The following is a 22,165-nucleotide window of genomic DNA, read 5'->3' as shown; positions in this document are numbered from 1 at the left end:
CCGGGAAGCTGTCTTCCATATTTCTTGGTGTAGACGAGTGAGCACCTCCAGCCCTTCATCTGTTTGTTGAAACATCTCAATTGATATTCCATTAATTCCTGGAGCCTTGTTTTTCCCAATGCCTTCAGAGCAGCTTGGACTTCTTCCTTCAGTTCTATTGGTTCCTGGTCATATGTCACCTCTGGAAATGGTTGAACATCAACTAATTCTTCTTGGCATAATGACTCCGTGTATTCCTTCCATGTTCTTTTGATGCTTCCTGCGTCATTTAATATTTTCACCATAGAATCCTACACTATTGCAACTCGAGGCTTGAATTTTTTCTTCAGTTCTTTCAGCTTGAGAAACACTGAGTGTGTTCTTCTCTTTTGATTTTCCATCTCCAGCTCTTCACACATGCCATTATAATACTTTGTCTTCTTGAGAAGCCCTTTGAAATTTTCTGTTCAGTTCTTTTATTTCATCAATTTTTCCTTTTGCTTTAGCTGCTCAACATTCGAGAGCAAATTTCAGAGTCTCCTCTGACATCCATCTTGGTCTTTTCTTTCTTTCCTGTCTTTTCAATAACCTCTTGCTTTCTTCATGTATGATGTCCTTGTTGTCATTCCACAACTCGTCTGGTCTTTGGTCACTAGAGTTCAATGCCTCAAATATATTCTTGAGATGGTCTCTAAATTCAGGTGGGATATACTCAAGGTCATATTTTGGTTCTCATGGACTTGCTCTGATTTTCTTCTGTTTCAGCTTGAACTTGCATGTGAGCAATTGTGGTCTGTTCCACAGTTGGCCCTTGGCCTTGTTCAGACTGATGATGTTAAGTTTTTCCATCTTCTCTTTCCACAGATGTAGTCAGTTTAATTCTGTGTATTCCATCTGGTGAGGTCCACGTATATAGTCGCCTTTTATGTTGGTGAAAAAAGGCATTTGCAATGAAGAACTCTTTGGTCTTGCAAAATTCTAACATTTGATCTCCGGCATTGTTTCTATCACCAAGGCCATGTTTTCCATCTACTGATCCTTCTTTATTTCCAACTTTTGCATTCCAATCGCCAGAAATTACCAATGCACCTTGATTGCATATTCGATCAATTTCAGACTGTAGCAGCTGATAAAAATCTTTTATTTCTTCATCTTTGGCCCTAGTCATTGGTGCATAAATATGAATAATAGTCATATTAACAGGTCTTCCTTGTAGGCATATGTATATCATCCTATCACTGACAGTGCTGTACTTCAGGATAGGACTTGAAACATTCTTTTTGATGATGAATGCAACACCATTCCTCTTCAAGTTGTCATTTCCAGCATAGTAGACTATGTGATTGTCTGATTCAGAATGGCCAATACCAGTTCATTTCAGCTCACTAATGCCTAGGACATCAATGTTTATGTGTTCCATTTCATTTTTGACGATTTCTAATTTTCCTAGATTCATACTTCGTACATTCCAGGTTCCAATTATTAATGGATGTTTGCAGCTGTTTCTTCGCATTTTGAGTGGCACCACATCAGCAAATGAAGGTCCCGAAAGCTTTACTCCATTCACATCATTAAGGTCGACTCTATTTTGTGGAGGCAGCCCTTCCCCAGTTATCTTTTGAGTGCCTTCCAACCTGGGGGGGCTCATCTTCCAGTACTATATCAGACAATGTTCTGCTGCTATTCATGAGGTTTTCACTGGCTAATGCTTTTTAGATGTAGACTGCCGGGTCCTTCTTCCTAGTCTGTCTTAGTCTGGAAGTTCAGCTGAAACCTGTCATCTGTGGGTGATCCTGCTGGTATCTGAATACCAGTGGCACAGCTTCCAGCATCACAGCAACACACAAGCCTCCACAGCATGACAAACTGCAGACATGTGGGGATATTTCTGTTATAAGCAGCACTAAATGGCTAAGACAGAATTTGGTAACAAGAGTAGGGTGCTGTTCTAACAGATAACTACAATGTGGAAGATGTTTTGCAATTGATTAATGGATAGAGTCTGGAAGAATTTTGTAGTGCCTAATAATGAAAGTCTAGATTGCCTTGAAGAGACCGTTGGTGGAATTATGGACATCAAAGACAATTCTAGTGAGGGTTCAGAAGGATTTGAGGAAAGCATTATCATTAGAGTTGGCACAGATGGAGAAAATGCAGCAGCAGAACCAGGAAGCCAGCACAAGAAGGTGCAAGAATTGATCCATGGAGCAAGAAAGCTGTTTGCCTTCAGGCAGCAGGCTTCCTGGAGGAATGGGGTGCCTCTGGGCACTTATTGGTGGAGCTAAGCTTGCCGATCCATGAAGGAAAAGAGCTGAAGGCCTTCTAGCCAAGGTTTACTGGTGGAGAGGGGTGCCTCCAGGCACTTACCGGTAGAGCTAAAAAGCGTTGGAACACTTGCCTGAGCAGGGCAGACAACTCGTGCTGCCCAAGAGGGCTGTGGAGCTGAGGGCCCAAGGAGCCAAGAGGCCAAGGATCAGGGAGTAGAAGCTGAAGAGACAAGGAACACAGGGAGCTATAGTCTCAAAGGGTAGGGCCGTAACCTCTGGGTCTCAAAGGTAACACCACGGCCTGCTGGGCCACAAAGGGTGGGGCCAAGGTTTCCTAAGTATCAGAGTCAGAACTTCAACAACTCAGTTCCAAAGTGTGGTGCTGCCTTTCATGAGCACCAATAGGATAGAGCTGAATCCACTGCCCAAAAATGAGGGAGCAAATCTGCTGTGCCCAAGGGGCAGAAGAACGGGACCTACTGGGATGAAAGGAGCATAGCTGCCAATCAGATGGACTAAGAGAATGGTGCCATCCAAAGCCAAAGGAGCAGAGTTACCGTCCCACTGGGCCTGGAAGGTGGAGTTGAAGGTTGAGGGACCTCTACCCAGAATCCAGACAGCGTGGCCAACACCCAGAGTCTATGGGATAGGGCAGTTGCCTAGGTGGCCTCAGAGAACAGAGGATTGTTTTCAAGCCTTGAGATCTAATACAATGTGTTCTGCTGGGTTTTTGCCTTGCTTAGTGCCTGCTATTCCTTTTTTCCCTCCAAATTCTCGCATTTGTAATGGGAATGTCTACCCTGAGTACCGTTGCACTTTAACAAGCAGACAAACTTGTACTCTAGATCTCACAGATGAAGAGGGATTTTCCCTCAGAATGGAATTTGGATTCAGAGTTGATTTAAGACTTTTGGAATGATACGATGGAATGAACGTGTTTTATGTGTGGCAAGGACATGAATTTTGGGGGACCAAAGGGTGAAATGTTATGGATTGAATTGTGTGTCCCCAAAAAATGTGTGTAAGCTTGACTGGGCCATGATTTCCAGCATGGTGTGGTTGTATACCATTTTGTGACCTGATGTGATTATCCTATGTGTTGTAAATCCTGGGAACCCTGGTGGCACAGGGATAAAAGATGATGGAAACCCTCGTGGCATAGTGGTTAAGAGCGATGGCTCCTGACCAAAAGATCAGCAGTTTGAATCCCTCAGACACTCATTGGAAACTCTAGGAGGCAGCTCTGCTCTGTCCTATAGTGTTACTATGAGTTGTAATCGACTCCACTGCAATGATTTTTTTTGTTTTTGTTTTTTAATGACGTTAATAGGAGCCTTGGTGGCCCAGTGGTTAAAAGCTTGGCTGCTAAATAAAAGGTCAGCCATTTGAATCCACCAGCTGCTTCTTGGAAACCCTATGGGGCAGTTCCACCCTGTCCTATAGGGTCGCTATGTGTCGGAATCCACTCAATAGCAATGGGTTACTGGTTCATGTTAACGAGGCGGCAAGATTTGAGGCTGTTGTGTTAATGAGACAGGGCACAATCTCCAGGATGATGTTGTATCTTGAGTCAATCTCTTTTAGATAATTTAGAAGGCTAAATTCCAGGAAAAGAAAGAAACACAAAAGATGACCTGAATACTCAGGGCAGCTTTTCCTTAAAAGTGTCTATAGAAGATAGACAAGAATCTGAAAACCTGAGCAAAATTTTGTTGACCTTGCAAGGCATAGGAATAGAAATTGGAATCCAGGGCCTGCCAAGGAGTGGAAGCCATTGAAAGCTCTCAAGTTGTTGTCCCTGAGAGTAAGAATAAGGGATTAGCCTGGCTTTAAACTATCGATATTGTGTTAAAGGTAATCTTGAATCGATAATTTGTCTAGCTCTTTGGCAAATGCGATAACATTTCTCTTTAGAGAAAGATAAATGTATCAAACATTTAAAATCCTTTCTAAAATATTTTGCACATAATTTCTTTCTCTTGGTGTACAATTGTCAGACATACAAGGTCAGAAGTCAAAATGACATATAAATTGAAAGAAACAATAGAAAATAGACGTACCTACAACAACATTTTAGTAGTTTCAAAGGGGATCTAGATAATGGCACCATAGAACGTATACTTTAAGATAACTTCTAAATATATTTTTTTAAATATGTGATTAAATTTTTCAGCAAATCCTTCAAGACTATAAAAATATTAAAACTCTGTAACTATACAGCCCTATGTCTAATATTAACAACTGAAGGGATACATTTAAAAGTATATAGATCACAGCAGAAAAAGAAAGTAGTAAGCTAGAAGGTAAATCAGAAAAAAATTTCTAATTGATTCTAGAAAAAATAATAGAAAATACACAAGAAATATAGAGGATAGACTGAGAAGTTTTAACAAAACAAAACTGAGTTGCAGAAAAAATTCAGAGAAGATTGAGACAGAAGCAATATTGAAGGCAAAATCACTGAGATTTTTCAAAAAGTATGAAGTATATCCAAGTCATAGATTTAATCTTCTCAAAGCAAGAAAAATACAAATACATCTCTACCTGGATACATTCTACCAAAATGCTGAAAACTGAGAAAAAAACCAAGCCTGTTGCCATCGAGTCAATTCCAACTCACAGCCACCTTACAGGAGAAAGTAGAATTGCCGCATATGGTTTCCAAGGAGCTGCTGGTGAATTCAAACTGCTGACTTTTTGGTTAGCAGCTGTAAACTGAAGGCAAAGAAAATATCCTTAAAGAAGCCAGAATACAAAAAAGACACATGACACCATCAAAAGACAAAATGTTACCGAGACATCTGACTTTTAAGCAAAACAAAGCAGACATTCAACAAAATTAAATAATATATTTAATGAACTTAAATAAAAATTGGCTAAACAGTAATTCCAAAATTAGTAAAAATTGGTAAAATAAACATATTATAGTTAAATACAAAGAAGGAATAATCAACTGACATACTAAAGGAAGGCACAAGGTGGTTTTAAGAATAAAGGATAAACAAAGCTAGATAGATGTCCAGACAGAGAAAAAAAATTGAGATTAACAAACAGGGTAAATATGTGAACAACTCTGGGTACAAGCTGACTAAAAACTAACAAACAGTTTTTTGAGGTTTAAAATATATATATTTTAATTTTATATGTATCATATGTACTATTATATATATATATAGCATATTTATTATTTTATATATGTGGTATGGACCCCTGGTGGTGCAGGGGTTAAGCATGAATATCCTACACTTTATAAATTTTACTGCTGATGAACATTGAGTTGTTTCTAATTTTGGGTTATTATGAATAATTCTGCTGTGAATATTGTTATCCCTGCTTTTAGGTGCACACGTGTGCACAGTTTTGTTGTTTATATCCTGGAAGTGAATTTCTGGATCATAGGGAATGTGTGTGCCAACTGTAGTAAATATTGTCAAACACTTTCCAAAGTTGTTGTATAAATTCACTCCCAAGAGCAGTACATGGGCATTCTAATTGCTCGATATAGTCATCCAAACTCGGTTCGGTCTGTTTTGTTCTTAGTCATTCATCTACTTGAACAATAGTAATATATTGTGTTTTAATCTGCATATCCTTAAAGAGTAATGAGGAGCCCTGGTGGTACAGTGGTTAAGGCCTCAGCTGCTAACCAAAAGGTCCGCAGTTGTAATCTACCAGCCACCCTTTAGAAACCATATGGTACAGTTCCATTCTGTCATATGGGGTCTCTATGAATCAGAATGGATCCAGCAGCAACAGGTTTGGTTTGGCCTGGCTTAATGACTAATGAAACGGTACCTGGTGGCACAATGGTTAAGCACTTGGCCACTAATCAAAAGGTTGTCTGCTTGAATCCACTTGGCAGCTCCACAAAAAAAAGGCCTGCAGATCTGCTTCCATAAAGATTACAGCCAAGAAAACCCTAGGTGGCAGCTCTATTTGGTTACATGCGGTTTCTGTGAATCAGACTCGATGGCATCCAGCAACAGCTAATGAAGCCTTGCACTTTTTAGTAGTTATAGGATATTTGTATATTCCCTTCAACGAATTGTGAGCTCAAGTTTTTGCTGATTTCTCTATTGGGTTGGCTGGATTTTTCTTATTGGTTCGTAGAAGTTCTTTATGTATTCTGGGTATGACCTCCGTGATCATTATTACATGTATTGAAAATATCTTTCCCACTCTCTGGTTTTCCATTAATTCTATTAACGCAATTTTCCCGAGAAGTATTCTTTATTTATGGTTCCCAGGGATGTACAAATGGTTAAGCACTTAACTACTAGCTGAAAGGTTGGCCATTCTAACCCACTCAGAGGTGCCGCAGGAGTCGGGCCTGGTGTTCTGCACCTGAAAGGTCACGGTCTTGAAAATACTACACCAAAAAACCTGTTCAGTTGGTTCCAAATTATAGTGACCCTAATAGGACAGAGTAGAACTGCTCCACAGGGTTTCCAAGGAGAGCCTGGTGGGTTTGAACTGCTGAACTTTTGATTAGCACCCTATCTTTTAACCACTTGGCCACCTGAAAACACTATGGAGCAGTTCTGTTCTTCACACATGGGGTCACTATGGGCCAGAATTGACTGGAAGTCAACTAACAAAAACAACAATTCTTTATTTGTCTCCTTTATTTGTCAATATACTCCTACTTACTTTAAATTTTCCAGAAATCTATTGCTATCCCTGGCCTATTAATGGAACCTTCTTTTGTTACTTGCATGCCCAAGATTTTTTTTCCCCCAAAGCGAAATGAAGAAATTGCTCCCTAATCAATATATGTTTTTTCCCCATAATTTTACCTATGTAAAGAATTATTGTGTCACAGAAAACAGATAAAAATACTTTAAAATATATTTGTAGGTTTAAAAAAAATTGTTAGTTGAATAAATGAGAAAATATTTAAATAAGAGCACCTGGTTTGGCTCATTTTCATGATAGCGTGATATAACCGAGATGTTAATTTAGCAATTCTAGTAATACAGAGATAATGCTAGGACTTTGACATAGCGTTATTTAACGCAGAGCTGCTTATATTGGCTATGTCTCTAAGAAATAAACTCAAACTGCACTTGTAAAATGAAACAATTCTTTTTGAATGTTGGATACCTTCGAATGTAGACTGATAAAGAAGCAGGCTGCCTTTATTAAGCCTCAGGGGTACCTTTGAAGGAAGTCTTTTTGTTTTATTGCAGGTTTACTGGGAAAAGTAAGGGAAGTTACTCATTATTCATGATGCCCAGAGGACATATATTTGATGTGTGCTTATGCTTGGGGGTTTGAGTGTGTGTGTATAAATGTATAATCACGAGTGATTAGAACTCTTTTAGCTTTAGGGAAAGGTATTGCAATAATTAAAGGGTAAAATAATCTTTCCTCCTGTTCCTTTATTCAAACAATATGAATTAATTGATTATAGTACTTAATTGTTGTATTTTTTACTCATATGAACTTTGTATTTGATGCATGTAGCAACTCATCCAGTTTTTCTGATTTTATATATGTGAGAGACTGGTGAGAATGATAGGAAGCAAATGTCCTTCTTTCTTTACAGATACAACAGTTTTCTCATTAAACACTTAGTTGTTACAGTCACTGAAATGAAAAAAAAAAAAACATTGCCATTGAGTCTATTCCAACTCATAGCAACCCTACAGGACAGAGTAGACTACCCCATAGGACTTCCAAGGAGCAAGTGGTGGATTCAAATTACAGACCTTTAGGCTAGCAGCCATAGCTTTTAACCACTACACTACCAGTAATGAAATTCAAATAACTGATTAAGAAACTCCAAATTTGTCCAAGTTTACACTCCCTGTACTGCATTCTAGTCTGACAAAGCAACCAAACCCTGCTCTTCTTTGTGGAAAAGTTAAGCCATTAAGGAGAAAAAAAAAAGGGTAGGCGGGATCCTGGGAGGCCTAAGTGCCAGCCTCCCTCCCTACAGGCTGGCTGTGCACCATGATGCTGCCACCATTCACTGAGGGAGGATAAATCTACCTCCAGCTAAAATCACAAGAAAGTCAATATTAAAATAAATACGCTACAACTTACATAAGAAATAAATAATTAAGAACAAGACTTCATTAACTTATATTACTATCTGATAATTTTTTTTCCGTTAATAAAAAAAGGAAGTTAACGAAAACATAAAAACAAAAGCAAAATATGCATAGGGCACCTAAAAAGGAAAGAAACCACAGAATTTTTTTTTTTTTTTTGTATCATAACGTATTGCAATAGGAAAACTGAGCTTGTTCAGGAAGCAATCTTCAAATCAATATTTGAACACTGTGGAAACACCCTCCAATTGTTCCAAAAGCAAACCTGAATTAATAATGCAAGCTGCTAAAAGATGTGCATATACATACACGTTTACACACACACACGTATACACACTCATATCACACACAAACTCATACACACAGACACAGCATTTTTTCTTCTTATTTTAACTTCAAGTGTTTGTAAATTTTTATGGTGTATATGGGCAGTGAACTAACCAAACTAATCTTATTAAAATGCCTTATACTTTTTATTCTGTGTACTATTATGCATGTTGTTGGTAGTCTCAGTTGGGCCTGCCCAGACTCATGGGCACTCCATTTACAACAGCAAAACATTGCCTGCACCTGTACCATCTCCACAATTGTTGGTGTGCTCGTCACTGTTGTAGCCACTGTGTATTTTTAGTGACTTCTAACATAGGGGGCTCATTTTCCAGCATTATATTGGATGGTATTCTGTTGTGAACCATAGGACTTTCGTTGACTAATTTTTAGACCTAGGTCCCCAGGCCTTTCTTCTGAGTCTGTCTTAGTTTGGAAGCCCTGCTGAAATCTGTCCACCATGAGTGACCCTGTTGGTATTCGAAATACTAGTGGCATAGCTTCCAGCGTTATAGCAACATACAAGCCAACAAATTAGAACAAACTGACAGGTGGGTGGTGGTGTATTACTTATTTCTGCATGTACTGATCCTATACGCAGGAATATATCATTTAGTTCTGTCACAACCAAAAACAAAAGATATTGTGTTATAATGTGTTCAAATGTCTCAATAATTATGCTCTTTTAAAAATAGTCCACTTCTGCAATTACAGGGTTAGAGATAATAACTAGTCCCTAACTATATAATAAAATATACATAGTGGATATCAAAGATAAAATTTATATTTTAATAAATAAAACTTTAAAACCATTTTTATGGCAATCTTGTAAGATTTATCAATCTCAGTTGGGTTAATTTATATAATTTGTGGTGTGTGTGTGTGTGCAAAAGAGAGAGATTGGTTGATACCATTAATAAGTCCAATTCCACTACTATATTAATTCTTTATTTTATTTCTATAGAAATTTTCTTGTTAGAGTGACAAATACAGCTAGAAAATTATTAATATAAATGTGTATCATCTTGTTGAGTAAATTGCATTAACTAATATGCGTCTCTATAACCAATATAAAGAAGAACTATCATGTTAAACAATATTGACATGCTATTGCATTCAAATGAACGCCAGCCTATCAAAAAGCTCTTCTAAATTAATTTTAATTTGTTTTAGTAGTTTCTCAAAATGGGAAAGAGCAATTGGTTTAAACACCACACATCTTTTTTCTAAAACCTTCTTTCAGTGACATGGTTAGAAGTGTAAATTCTACAGCCAGATGTCTGGGCTTCATTCCTGATTTCTCCCCTCAGCAGCTGTGACAGTGGGCACTTTATATAACCTCCCTACATATTCAATACCCTATGTAAAAAAATAGGGTATTGGATATATATTTTATGGTTGTTGTGTAAATTAAATGACTTAGAGCATTATAAGTGCTTAGAACCAAGACTAATAAATATTCTATAAATGTTGATAACTATTATTGTCTCATATGTCTGCTGTCAGTCTTATCCCCATTCCTTGCAATTTCCTCAAAATATCTCACAACCCAACCACAATGAGATCTTTCTTCTCTTGGCATTTTTGAATCTTTTTTTTTCTTTTCTGCAACAACTTGCCCTAGCCTGTATCTGTCATCTCTATCATCTCTCCTCTGTCTCTCATCTTTCCCAGCTTGTTGGGGATCTTTCCCTCTCCTTCTTATACCTTAGATTCTGCCAAATAAGGTGTCAGGGACTGAGCAGCCAAAGACTGAATTTTTGCTTGAGGGGCCAAGGCTGTGTATAATTTTAACCAGAGGACTCAAAATCATAGAGAAAGAAAGAATATCAATTTTCATTTAAGTGAATTACTCATAATTTTAAAGCATTGCATACCCCTTAAAATTTCATCATCTTGAAGGACAGCCCTTCTTCATGACTATTTTGCTACAGTGTGGATTTTTCCAAAGGTCACGTATTAACTAGATGTACGATTCATTAAATTTAATGTTCTTAGAATGTAAATAAATTTGGGGACTTTCCATTCTCTTAATTACTTTTACAAGGTGTCCTTATGTTAGGAACTTAAAAAGAGTTATGAAAGAAATGTATTTGAAATACAGGAAAACCCATTTTTAGAGCATATAAATTTGTAAGCAATTAAAATAAAATAGTTTACTACTAACACGTCATAGACATCATTTTTAAAAGGATTATGAAGTAATTAAAGCTAAAGGTATTGAGCTATAACATTACCTTAAAATGTGAAATGCATTACCATTTGAAGAGCACTTATGTTTTCTCCAAATTCTTGTACTATAACTGTCAGAAAATCTTAAAAATACATGATAACATTCAAAAATGCATTTAAAATTTAAATTAACATAATCAGACCTTGAACTGGCAAATATCCAATTTTGCTTTTAAGAAATTTTAATTGTTAACTTTAACAGAGTTATAAAACTATGACATAGTTTTCTATTTTGGAGAGAGAAGTCATATAATTGGCTTCTAGTTATCTGAATAGTAAATTATGAAGTCTTTTGTATTTTAGAAATGCCACATGATGAAGCAATTCCACTCTAGTTATAAACCCTAAAGAAATGAGTCATGACACAAACAGACATATGCACACCCATCTTCATTGCAGCATTATCCACAATAGCAAAAAGGTAGAAACAACCTAAATGCCCATCAACAGACGGAATAGATTAACAAACTGTGGTACACACATACAATGGAACACTGCGCAACAATAAAGAAAAATGACAAATCTGCTAGACATCTCACAATAAGGATGAATTTGGAGGACATTATGCTGAGTGAAATAATTCAATCATAAAGGGACAAATGCTGTATGAGACCACTATAATGAAAACTTATGAAAATGTTCCCCCCCCAAAAGAATTATGATTATCAGAGCTATGTGAAGGGAGGGAAAATGACCAAATAGATGGAAGGCACGTGTTAATATTGGTGAAGGAAAGAGCAATACAGGTATACCTTGTTTTATTGTGCTTCTCTTTACAGTGCTTTTTGCAGACAGTGCTTTTTTTTTTTTTACAAATTGAAGGTTTGGGGCAACGCTGCATCTAGCAAGCCTGTCGGCACCATTTTCTAACAGCATGTGTCCATTTTGTGTTTCTGTGTCACATTTTGGTAATTCCCATATTTCAAACTTTTTCATTATTAATTTGTCATGGTGATCTGTTATCAGTGATATTTGATGTTACTATCGTAATTGTTTTGGGGCGTCATGAACCATGCCCGTGTAAAATGACAAACTTAATGGATAAATGTTGTGTGTGTGCTGGTATGTGTGCTGACTGCTCCACTGACGGGCTATTTCCCCTTCTCTCTCCCTCTTCTAGGGCATCCCTATTCCCTAAAATCTGATAATATTGAAATTAGGCCAATTAATAATCCTACGATGGCCTGTTTCATGTGTCTCACATTAAATCAAAAGCTAGAAATGATTAAACACACTGAGGAAGGCATGTTGAAAGCCAGGATAGGCTAAAAGCTAGGTCTCTTGTGCCAAACAGCCAAGCTGTGAATGCAATGGAGAAGTTCTTGAAGGAAACTAAAAGTGCTATGTCAGTGAACACACAAGTGACGAGAAAGCACAATAGCCTTATTGCTGATATGGAGAAAGTTTTAGCAGTCAAAATAGAAGATCAAACCAGCTGCAACAGTCTCTTAAGCCAAAACCTCATCCAGAGCAAGTCCCTAACTCTCTTCAATTCTGTGAAGGCTGAGAGAGGTGAGGAGGCTACAGAAGAAAAGTTTGAAGCTAGCAGAGGTTGGTTCACAAGGTTTAAGAATCTGTTTTTATAACACAAAAGTGCAAGGTGACGCAGCAAAGCGCTGATGTAGAAGCTGCAGGAAGTCATCCAGAAGACCCAGCTAAGGTATTTGAGGCAGGGGCTACACTAAACAGCAGAGAAACAGCCTTCCGTTGGAAGACGGTGCCTTCTAGGACTTTCACAGCTAGAGAGGGGTCAATGCCTGGCTTCAAAGTTTCAAAGGACAGACTGGCTCTCTCGTTAGGGGGTAATGCAGCTGGTGACTTTAAGTTGAAGCCAATGATCTTTTATCATTCTGAAAATCCTAAGAATTATGCTAAATCTACTCTACCTGTGCTCTAAAAATGAACCATAAAGCATGGATGACAGATGTCTGTTTACAACATGGTTTACTGAATACTTGAAGCCCACTGTTGAGACGTACTGCTCAGAAAAAAAAAAAAAAAAAGACTCCCTTCAAAATATTACTGCTCATTGACAATGCACCCCGTCACCCAAGAGCTCTGATGGAGATATACAAGGAGATCAATGTTTTCATAGCTGCTAACACAACATCCATTCTGCAACCCATGGGTTGGGGAGTAATTTCCATTTTCACATCTTATTACTTTAAAAATACATTTTGTAAGGCTATAGCTGGCATAGGTAATGATTCCTCTGATCATTCTAGGCAAAGTAAATTGAAAACCATTTGGAAAGGATTCGCCATTCTAGATGCCTTTAAGAACATTCATGATTCATGGCAGGAGGTCAAAATACCAACATTAACAGAAGTCTGGAAGAATTGATTCCAACCCCCATGGATGACTGAATGGTTCAAGATTTCAGTGAAGGAAGTAACTGCAGATATGGTATAAATAGCAAGAGAGCTAGAATTAGAAGTGGAACCTGAAGATATGACCAAATTTCTGCAATCTCATGATAAAACTTTAACAGATGAGGAGTTGCTTCTTATGGATGAGCAAAGAAAGTGGCTTCTTGAGATGGAATCTACCCCCGGTGAAGATACTGTGAACATTGTGGAAATGACAACAAAAGATTTAGAATAGTCCATAAACTTATTTGATAAAGCAGCAGCAGGTTTTGAGAGGATTGACTCCAATTTTGAAAAAAGTTCTACTGTGGGTAAAATGCTATCAAACAGCATTGCATCCTATGAGAAATCTTTTGTGACAGAAGAGTCAATTGATGCAGCATACTTCATTGTTGTCTTATTTTAAGAAATTGCCGCAGCCACCCCAACCTTCAGGTGATCAGTCAGCAGCCATCAACATTGAGGCAAGAACCTCCTCCAGCAAAAACATTACAACTCACTGAAGCCTCAGGTGATGGTTAGCAACTTTTAGCAATAAAGTAGTTTTAATTAAGTATGTACTTTTTTTGGACATAATGTTATAGCACACTTAGTAGATTACCCAAACCCTTTGCCATTGGGTCAATTTTGATTCATAGCGACTCTATAGGACACAGTAGAATTGGCCTGTAGGATTTCTAAGGAGCGGGTGGCGAGTTCAAACTGTTGATCTTTTGGTTAGCAGCCGTGTTTTTAACAACTGCACCACCAGGGCTCTAATAGACTACAATGTAGTATAAACATAACTTTTGTATGTAACGGGAAGCCAAAAAATTCATGTGACTCACTTTATTGCGATATTTGCTTTATTTCAGTGGCCTGGAATCAAACCTGCAATATCTCTGAGGTATGCCTATACACAATATGGGGGAAGTTAGCAAAACATGACCAAGACATGGGAGGACACTAGGCAAAAAGAAAGAATAAACAGCAACAATGAAACTATAGCATAGACAATCTGCAATAATAGTATTAAGAAACACTAATTTACGTCTCAGTAGAAGTGCAAACGCAATGCTCTTTAGGAGCAAGGATGGCAAGACTGCATCTTACATACTTTGGACATGTTGTCAGGAGAGATCAGTTCCTGGAGAAGGACATCATGCTTGGCAAAGTACAGGGTCAGCAGAAAAGAGGAAGACCCTCAACGAGGTGGGTTGACACAGTGGTTACAACAATGGGCTCAAGTATAACAATGATTGTAAGGATGGTGCAGGGCTGGGCAGTGTTTCACTCTGTTGCGCATAGGGTTGCTATGAGTAGAAACTGACTCAACAGCACCTAACAACAACAACAACAATTTATGAATGGATACATATGTAGGTAGGTACACTAAGAGGTATGAGAAGGTATAAGGGAACAAAAGAAAAAAAAAAGAAATAAGTAAGTTCTATTACAAGCTTAATTATTATCTTTGATGGTGCAAAAAAAAAAGCGTGATTAGCAAATATATTAAAGGTTTTGAGAGGATTTTAGATAGGGTCTTTGATTCATTTCTCAAATTGGCAGTGTATGTAGAACAAAGTAAAATATAGGAAGGCTTGTGAAGTAGGCACTAGGAATGGGAAAACTTTAAGTCATGCTTTCATGTAAATTTATAGATCATGCAAGTGTTGGGGATCCAAATATAAAGAAGAAATTGTTTTTCCTTAGGAAGCCTTAAAAACTAATAGCTATTCTTTCATGAGCATTTCCAGTCATAACTCAGGAATACCTGTCATCTATTCTTGTTGGCCTGAAAATGATATGATTTTTGAAAAAACAAACCTAGAAACCATTAATTTTGGTTATCATTTGATTGAAATGGCAAACAATTTTTTACATATATATTTACCACAATTAAAAAAAAAAGTTTCTAGAAGCATGCCAGTATTCTTTTCTTATTTAGCTCTTTGTTTTAAAACAATTTCAAATTTACAGACAATGACAATGATGGTGATATTGTTTGAAAATCCAAAAGCAGTAGGAAACAAGGGTAAAATATGAATATAGAAAAATTCTCCACAGAAAAACTAAGATACATATTATTTATAAGTAGGTTAGGAAAGAATTTCTAAGATTTTTCTTTAATTTTAGTGACAGTTACCACCTCCAAGAGATATACCACCTGGCCATAAAAGAAAAGGCTGTGAATTATTGGTACATTGTTTTTTTGCTGATGATAGGAGCCTTGATTAAAAAAAAAAAAAAAAAGAACAAAGATTTTCCATATAGATGAGCTGACCATGTTAATGCAAAATAGTTTTGTACTTTATGATTTTACAGGGAGTTTAGTGAAGACTTTCTGTCCAGAACCTGAATCCCACAATAGGCAAGAAGGAGGTTTCCATTAAGATCATAAAAACTTACTATTAGAAATTCAGAGTTGACCATAACCCTGATGCAGGAGTTTGTTAAAAATGTAGGTTGAAGAAATGTCAGGACTCAGGATAAATATTTAACTAAAGATTTTAAAGAGACTGAAGACAATAATTGATTCAATTAACAGGTAAAATATAGGACATAAATAAAGGATTTCTTACCTAATCTGACACAGAGAGAAATAATTAGAAGATAAGTAAAGATTTAGACCCCTTTTTAGGTGATAAAAAGTTGGCCTGACCTAAAGACAACAGAGAACAAAGCCTTGATCTGGACTACTTTCTTGCCTGGACTAAAGAAACAAACAAAAATGCAGTTGTGAAAGAAACATAGAAATTCAACCAGGATGCTCCTTAGCAGTAAGGAGTGAGACTTCGGCTGACTCACTTTGGATACTTTGTCAGGAAACACCAATTACTAGAAAAGGATATCATGTTTGGTAAAGTAGAAAATCAACAAAAAAATGAGGAAAAGCCTCAGTGAAATGGATTGTTGAGCAGCTTCAACAATGAACTCAAGAACACCAATGATCATGAAGATGGCACAGGACCAGGTAAGGTTTTGTTCTGTTGTACATATGGTCCGCATAAATCAGAACAAGCCCAATGGCAGCTAAGAACAACAAAGTCATTATAAAATAATTTTTTACTTAGAAGTAGAGGGGAAAAAAGAAGATGGAAGAAGGGAAAGATTATTGAAGAAAGAGGGAGAGAAAAAGCAGGAATAAATTGTAGTACTTGGGACTCACGTACACGTTTATAAGTTTTAGGATTATTTCTGAAAGTGAACATACTAAAGAGCTGAGTAGATAGGATCGTACTGTCCTGGCTCTGCCTCTTACAAACAGGAAGATATTCAGCAGCTTACTCTACCTCCGAGTGTTTCTATATTTTCTAACGATGGTGATAATCAACCCTCTTTCATTATGTTCTGAAGACCAAATGAAGTAATATACCTGAAGTTCCAGGCATGCAGGAGATTCTTAATAAATGTACATATTTTATACTATTAATAATTTACTTATATTGCTATTTTATTATCATTAGTATTGTAATGAAACATGCCACTGCTTTCGTTAACTTTCACATATATTGGAAGTCAAGCTTATGTTTGAGGAATGTTTCAATTTGAAGACAATAAGTGAAATTTGAAAAGAAAAACAATAAATTTGACTTTTGGAATCAGTTTACCTAAATCAATCAAATTAATCTGAGAGATATGATGAATCCTATCGCCTTCTTCTCTGCAGACTTTGACAATGTGTGACTCCTGGTTTGGGCACATTTTCTAGGTTTCTCCACCCCCTGATATGTCCACATATATCAAAATCAAACTGTTGGTATTGTTGACCTTTTGATTAGTAGCCAAGCTCTTAACCAGGGCTCCCATAAAACTGGCAGTGATTATTTTAACCTCTGTACATTGTCAACCTAAGTGTTTACTCAAAAATAAAACTTTTCTTCAATTTCATGATAATTAAATACTGTCAAAATGAGAGTCTATGAGACCTGAAATTGATGATTATTTTCATGAAAATCTCAAGAATAATTTCCTGAAATTCTCTTTCATGTGATTTAAGTTTTGGTACAGAAATTGAAGAAGAAAAAAGAGTCCAGTCAGCATGAGAAAATGTCTAGATATTTGTTTTTAATTCAACAATATGTAGTTTCTTAACTTCAGATGATAAAGTGATGTTCAGTTTTAAACATTGTTCCATTTGTGTATTATTTCAGAAATCCTTTATCTTTTATGCATTCTCTTTAGCCTCGTAGTTTTATCTTTCACTTAACTTTTTTTTTTTTAATCTTTAAGGAGTTTTGGGTTTAACATCAGACTGTAAATAAACATATAATATTGAGTACAGATCTGTATATGAGATCCAACTTATATTCCATGTGTGTATGTGTCCACACATAAGCATCATGGCGAAGTCTAGGGCAGCCATTCCAAAAAATAAAATGGCAGTAAATCAAAGAACCCATTGCCGTTGAATCTACTATAATTCATAGTGATCCTATAGGACTGAGTAGAACTACCCCATAGAGTTTCTAAGGGTGTAAATCTTTATGGAAGCAGACTGCCACATCTTTCTCCTTTGGAGCAGCTGGTGGGTTCAAACCACTGACCTTTCAGTTAGCAGCAGAGTGCTTTAACCACTGAGCTATCAGAGATTCCTAATCTGGTAGTATTTAACTGAAAAACAAACAAATAGTTGCCATCAAGTCCATTTCGACTCATGGCGACCACATGTGTGTCAGAGTAGATCTGTGTTCCATAAAGTTTTCAGTGGCTGATTTTTCAGAAGTAGATCACGAGGTCCTTCTTCCAAGGGAGCTCTGGGTGGCCTCAAACTTCCAACCTTTTGGTTTGTAGTTGAGTATGTTAAATGTTTGCAGCAACATAAATTTGCTGTGTTGTTGTTGGGTGCCCTTAAGTCAATTCCAAGAGTAGAACTGCTCATAAGGCTTTCTTGGCTGTAATCCTTATGGAAGCAGATCACCAGGTCACTCCTTCCTCTGAGTGGCTGGGTAGGTTCCAACCTCCATTCTGTCAGCAGGACTCCTTACCGGGATTTCAAAAAAAACCCATTGCCGTCCAGTTGATTCTGACTCATAGTGACCCTGTAGGACAGAGTAGAACTGCCCCATAGAGTTTCCAAAGAGCACCTGGTGGATTTGAACTCCCAACCTTTTGGTTAACAGCCATAGCACTTAATCACTACGCCACCAGGGTTTCCTTAAAAAAAAATTTCCTTACCATGATTTAAATCCACTGCCATCGAGTTGATTCCAACTCGTAGCGACCCTATAGGACAGAGTAGAACTGCCCCATAGAGTTTCCAAGGAGTGCCTGGTGGATTCAAACTGCTGACCTTTTGATTAGCAGCCATAGCTCCTAACCACTATGCTACCAGGGTTTCCGTACCAGGATTAGCACCAGAGAAATCTCTGTGCTTCTGCTCATGGCAACATAAAAGTACATGTACTGCAACACTGTTTGTGGTGGCAAACATCTAGAAACAATCTACCAGTTACCAGTTGCCATCCAGTCAATTGGAACTCATGACAACCACAAGTGTGCCAGAGTAGAACTGTGTGCTCCGTAGGGTTTTCAATGGATGATTTTTTGGAAGTAGATTGCCAAGGCTTTCTTCCAGGGAGCCTCTTGGAGAACTCAAATTCCCAACCTTTCAGTTAGCAGCTGAGTGAGTTAACCATTTGCACCATCTAAAGACTGTAAACCATCTAGGTGTTCATTAGTAGTGGAATTGGTAAGTAAATGGTGATGTGCCATTACGTTGGTGTACAGTTCAGTGGTCAGAATTCATAAAATTATCTCAACTAGGCAAACTAAAACACACAGAGACCTACTTACAAAACAATGCTATATATTCTCTGAGTGCCTCAAAAATGTACACTTTAGTGATATCATACCGGAATAGTTTCTTCTTTCCTATTTTTTTTTTTTAATTATGGATGTCTGTATATAGAGTATAGAGGTATATAGAGGTTATTACTGTTAAATGACCAAATCTTGACTGCTTTCATCATAAATACCACATGGTATGGGAGAGGCTTCAATGTGAACTATATCCTATATTATTAAAAAAAAATCAAATCCATGCTCGTTTTTGTTTTGAAAAATTTGTTAATTTGAAATGCAATTTCTAATCTCTTTGGTAAGCAAAAATTTATGTTATCAAAGGGTGGCTTACTGAAAAAGAAGGGAGGAAAAATGCCAAATTCTGGCCTGTGTCACCTTTTCATTTTTGGTTAAAAAATGTATCTCTTATTTCTACCTCTTTATTGTGAGCATAAAAGGAAAGTCAGGAGAGATAATCTGAGGCAAAGAACATTATAAGCCCAACAAATAAAAAGTGTCTGCTATAGGACAAAGAAGCAAAGAAAATCAAAGAGAATGTTACAAAAAAAATATTAGCTTCTAAATTTCTTACTTCAAATTAAAGAAAATGAAGACAAATGAAGGAAACAGATTACCAAACATAAGCAGCATTTTGCCCTTTAGAAGAAAAAAAAAATTCTAATTGTGTTTCAACTGCCTTCTTTTTAACCTGGTCTAAACCTACAGCAAAGCATATCAATGGTCAGAATTAAAAAGGCATTTTTAGGGCATTTAATATTCTTAAAATTTGTTATTAAATTCAGAGGACTTTGAGGGCAGGTAAAAAAATAAAGAATCCCTGTAATGTCTTAGAAGAAATAATAGCTTAATTAACTTTGCACAATGGTAAGGTTTGGTCAGTATTCGCGGTTCTTTGGACCCTGGTATTAAGGAGGCTAAGGGCCTGGGTTCAACCCCTCAAGGACTTGCAGCTATCTTCAGGGAGCAAAGGCTTCCTGATCATCTTTCAAGACATGTCTCTGTTTGATGCCACTCATCTCAAAGAGCTGAATGACGGAATGTGAAGAGAAATTAAATCCGATGAAGCTGTAATACCTTGAAGGCATTATAAGGGCCATGCCTAGAAAAGAAAATACCCAGTAATCTGTCAAAAGCTATGCTTCTTTCTTTTTCTTTTGTTTTGTTTTGGTGTGTGTGAGGGTTTTTTTTTTTGTTGTTGTTATTATTGTTTTGTGGTCAAACTACAGCAAAATTCAACATGACCAATATATTCAATGTGCCTATATGTTCTGGAAGCAGATAGAACATACAATGAAAAAGACAGATAGTTCACATTACTTAGAATATTCCTTATATCAGTCTCATTCTGGTAACCTCTAATGCAAACTAAGCACTAAGACACTGGTGCAGGAAATGCCCATCTCGGCGAGATCAGGGGTACCAATAGCATTTTGATTGTTGTTAGCTTGCATTAGTCAAATTGGAGGTTCAGTTCTCTACTTAATTATGTGATTAAAATTAGACTTTTTCCATTTTATTTGAGCTAAAATTGCTGTACTTTGAAAGACATGCAAAATTAATTATAATAAATAGTAAAAAAAAATCTCATTAATCATCTTAGGGTGGAGAGTCCCTTGATATTATTTCAGATTTCAAATCACAGTAACTCCTATCATATTTCATGAAAAACATTTTACTTAAGGTATAAATCTTAAAACTAAAAGCAAAGTGTGGTATAAGTATTTCTGCACATATAATGCACCAAGTGTGATTATGCAAACATTATTATAGGACATGATAGATAGAAAGTCATTCAAATTATTTGCTAAGATCAAAAAGTGACACACTACCTAATCTTGTGGGGGAAAAAAAAAAAAGAATGGCCTCAATAAATTCTATATTCTCATGTTATTAGCTAAAAATGCACATTGCTATGAAGGATGTCAGTAATCAGAGATTCAGAGATGTGAATCTGAAAATATATTTCCCCATGTCTTTAAGCCATCTATACAAATTAAAACATGTCAAAATATCAGGATAAATAAGAGATGCATATGTATTAGAAAGACATATATCTATAATGTATATCTATATATAATATAGATAAATATAACCTAGAAATTAGAAATCCTAGATAATCAAAAATCCTCTTAAAGCCAGTCTCAAAATAGTACCATCAAATAGCTCCTTAATGTGTTTTTTGTATTTATCAGGAAGATCCCAGTCTTGTCAGGCTCTGTTGAGCTGACTGACTTTAAATCTTTATAGGTTTCCCTCTGGAAAGGAAAAAGAATGAATTCAGCATCATATCTCCCTTGAAATTCAATCCTTATGTCTAATAGCTTTAAAATTAGCAATGAGCCCCAGGGAGTCATTTAGTGCTGCCCTGTATGTTAAGACATGCAAAGTCTTTGATTTGAACTGCAGGAAGCTTAAATATTTTGTTTTATCTCAACATAAATCCCAAAGTTAAACTTTGTTTCTCATTTGATAAATGCATATGGTACAATACCATTTCTTGTCAACCACTTCTTACAAACGACTACTCAATAAGAAACAAATTTTCTCTGCCTGAAAACCAGCACCTTGAACCGACTGCTTATTTCTGCATACCTCATAGCTTTTTTCCAGGAGGAGCGTATTGGGCGATGTGAAGCTGACCAGTCAAGTGACCCGTATCTATAAAGAATCAGTCATTATCAGCCACTTCTTGTATGCAGTGGCTCCTAGTCTGCCATTGTAGACAGACTCCTCACTGATTTCTGTGTATGAAGTGAACCTGATATAGGATTTTAACTAAAATGGTTGGGCTGTCACATTATTTAGTGACTATTGGGTTCAACACACTGGATTTTATGCACTATGTATATTACGTTGCCTAAAATTCATAACGTAGTGAGAAGGTACTATTTTTCCCTTTTTGTTAGTAAGAAAACCAAAACTAAGAAAGCTTAGAGAATAACTTTCTAAGTACCTACAAATATTTGGGACCTTATTTCATATCTGTAAAATGAGGCCAGTTATATACTAATCTCTGAGTTATTGTAAGGGTGAAATGACATGCTGTATATAGATTGTCTGATATGTAGGTGACACAGTGAATAATAGTTGTTTTTTATGGTCAATAGTGGTGCAGAATTTGAATCAGAATCTCTCTGACTTTGAAATCTGC

The sequence above is a fragment of the Elephas maximus genome, chromosome 5 (genome assembly GCF_024166365.1).
Source record: "Elephas maximus indicus isolate mEleMax1 chromosome 5, mEleMax1 primary haplotype, whole genome shotgun sequence".
In the NCBI taxonomy this organism is placed as follows: Eukaryota; Metazoa; Chordata; class Mammalia; order Proboscidea; family Elephantidae; genus Elephas; species Elephas maximus.
Note: the sequence above shows the minus strand (reverse complement) of the source record.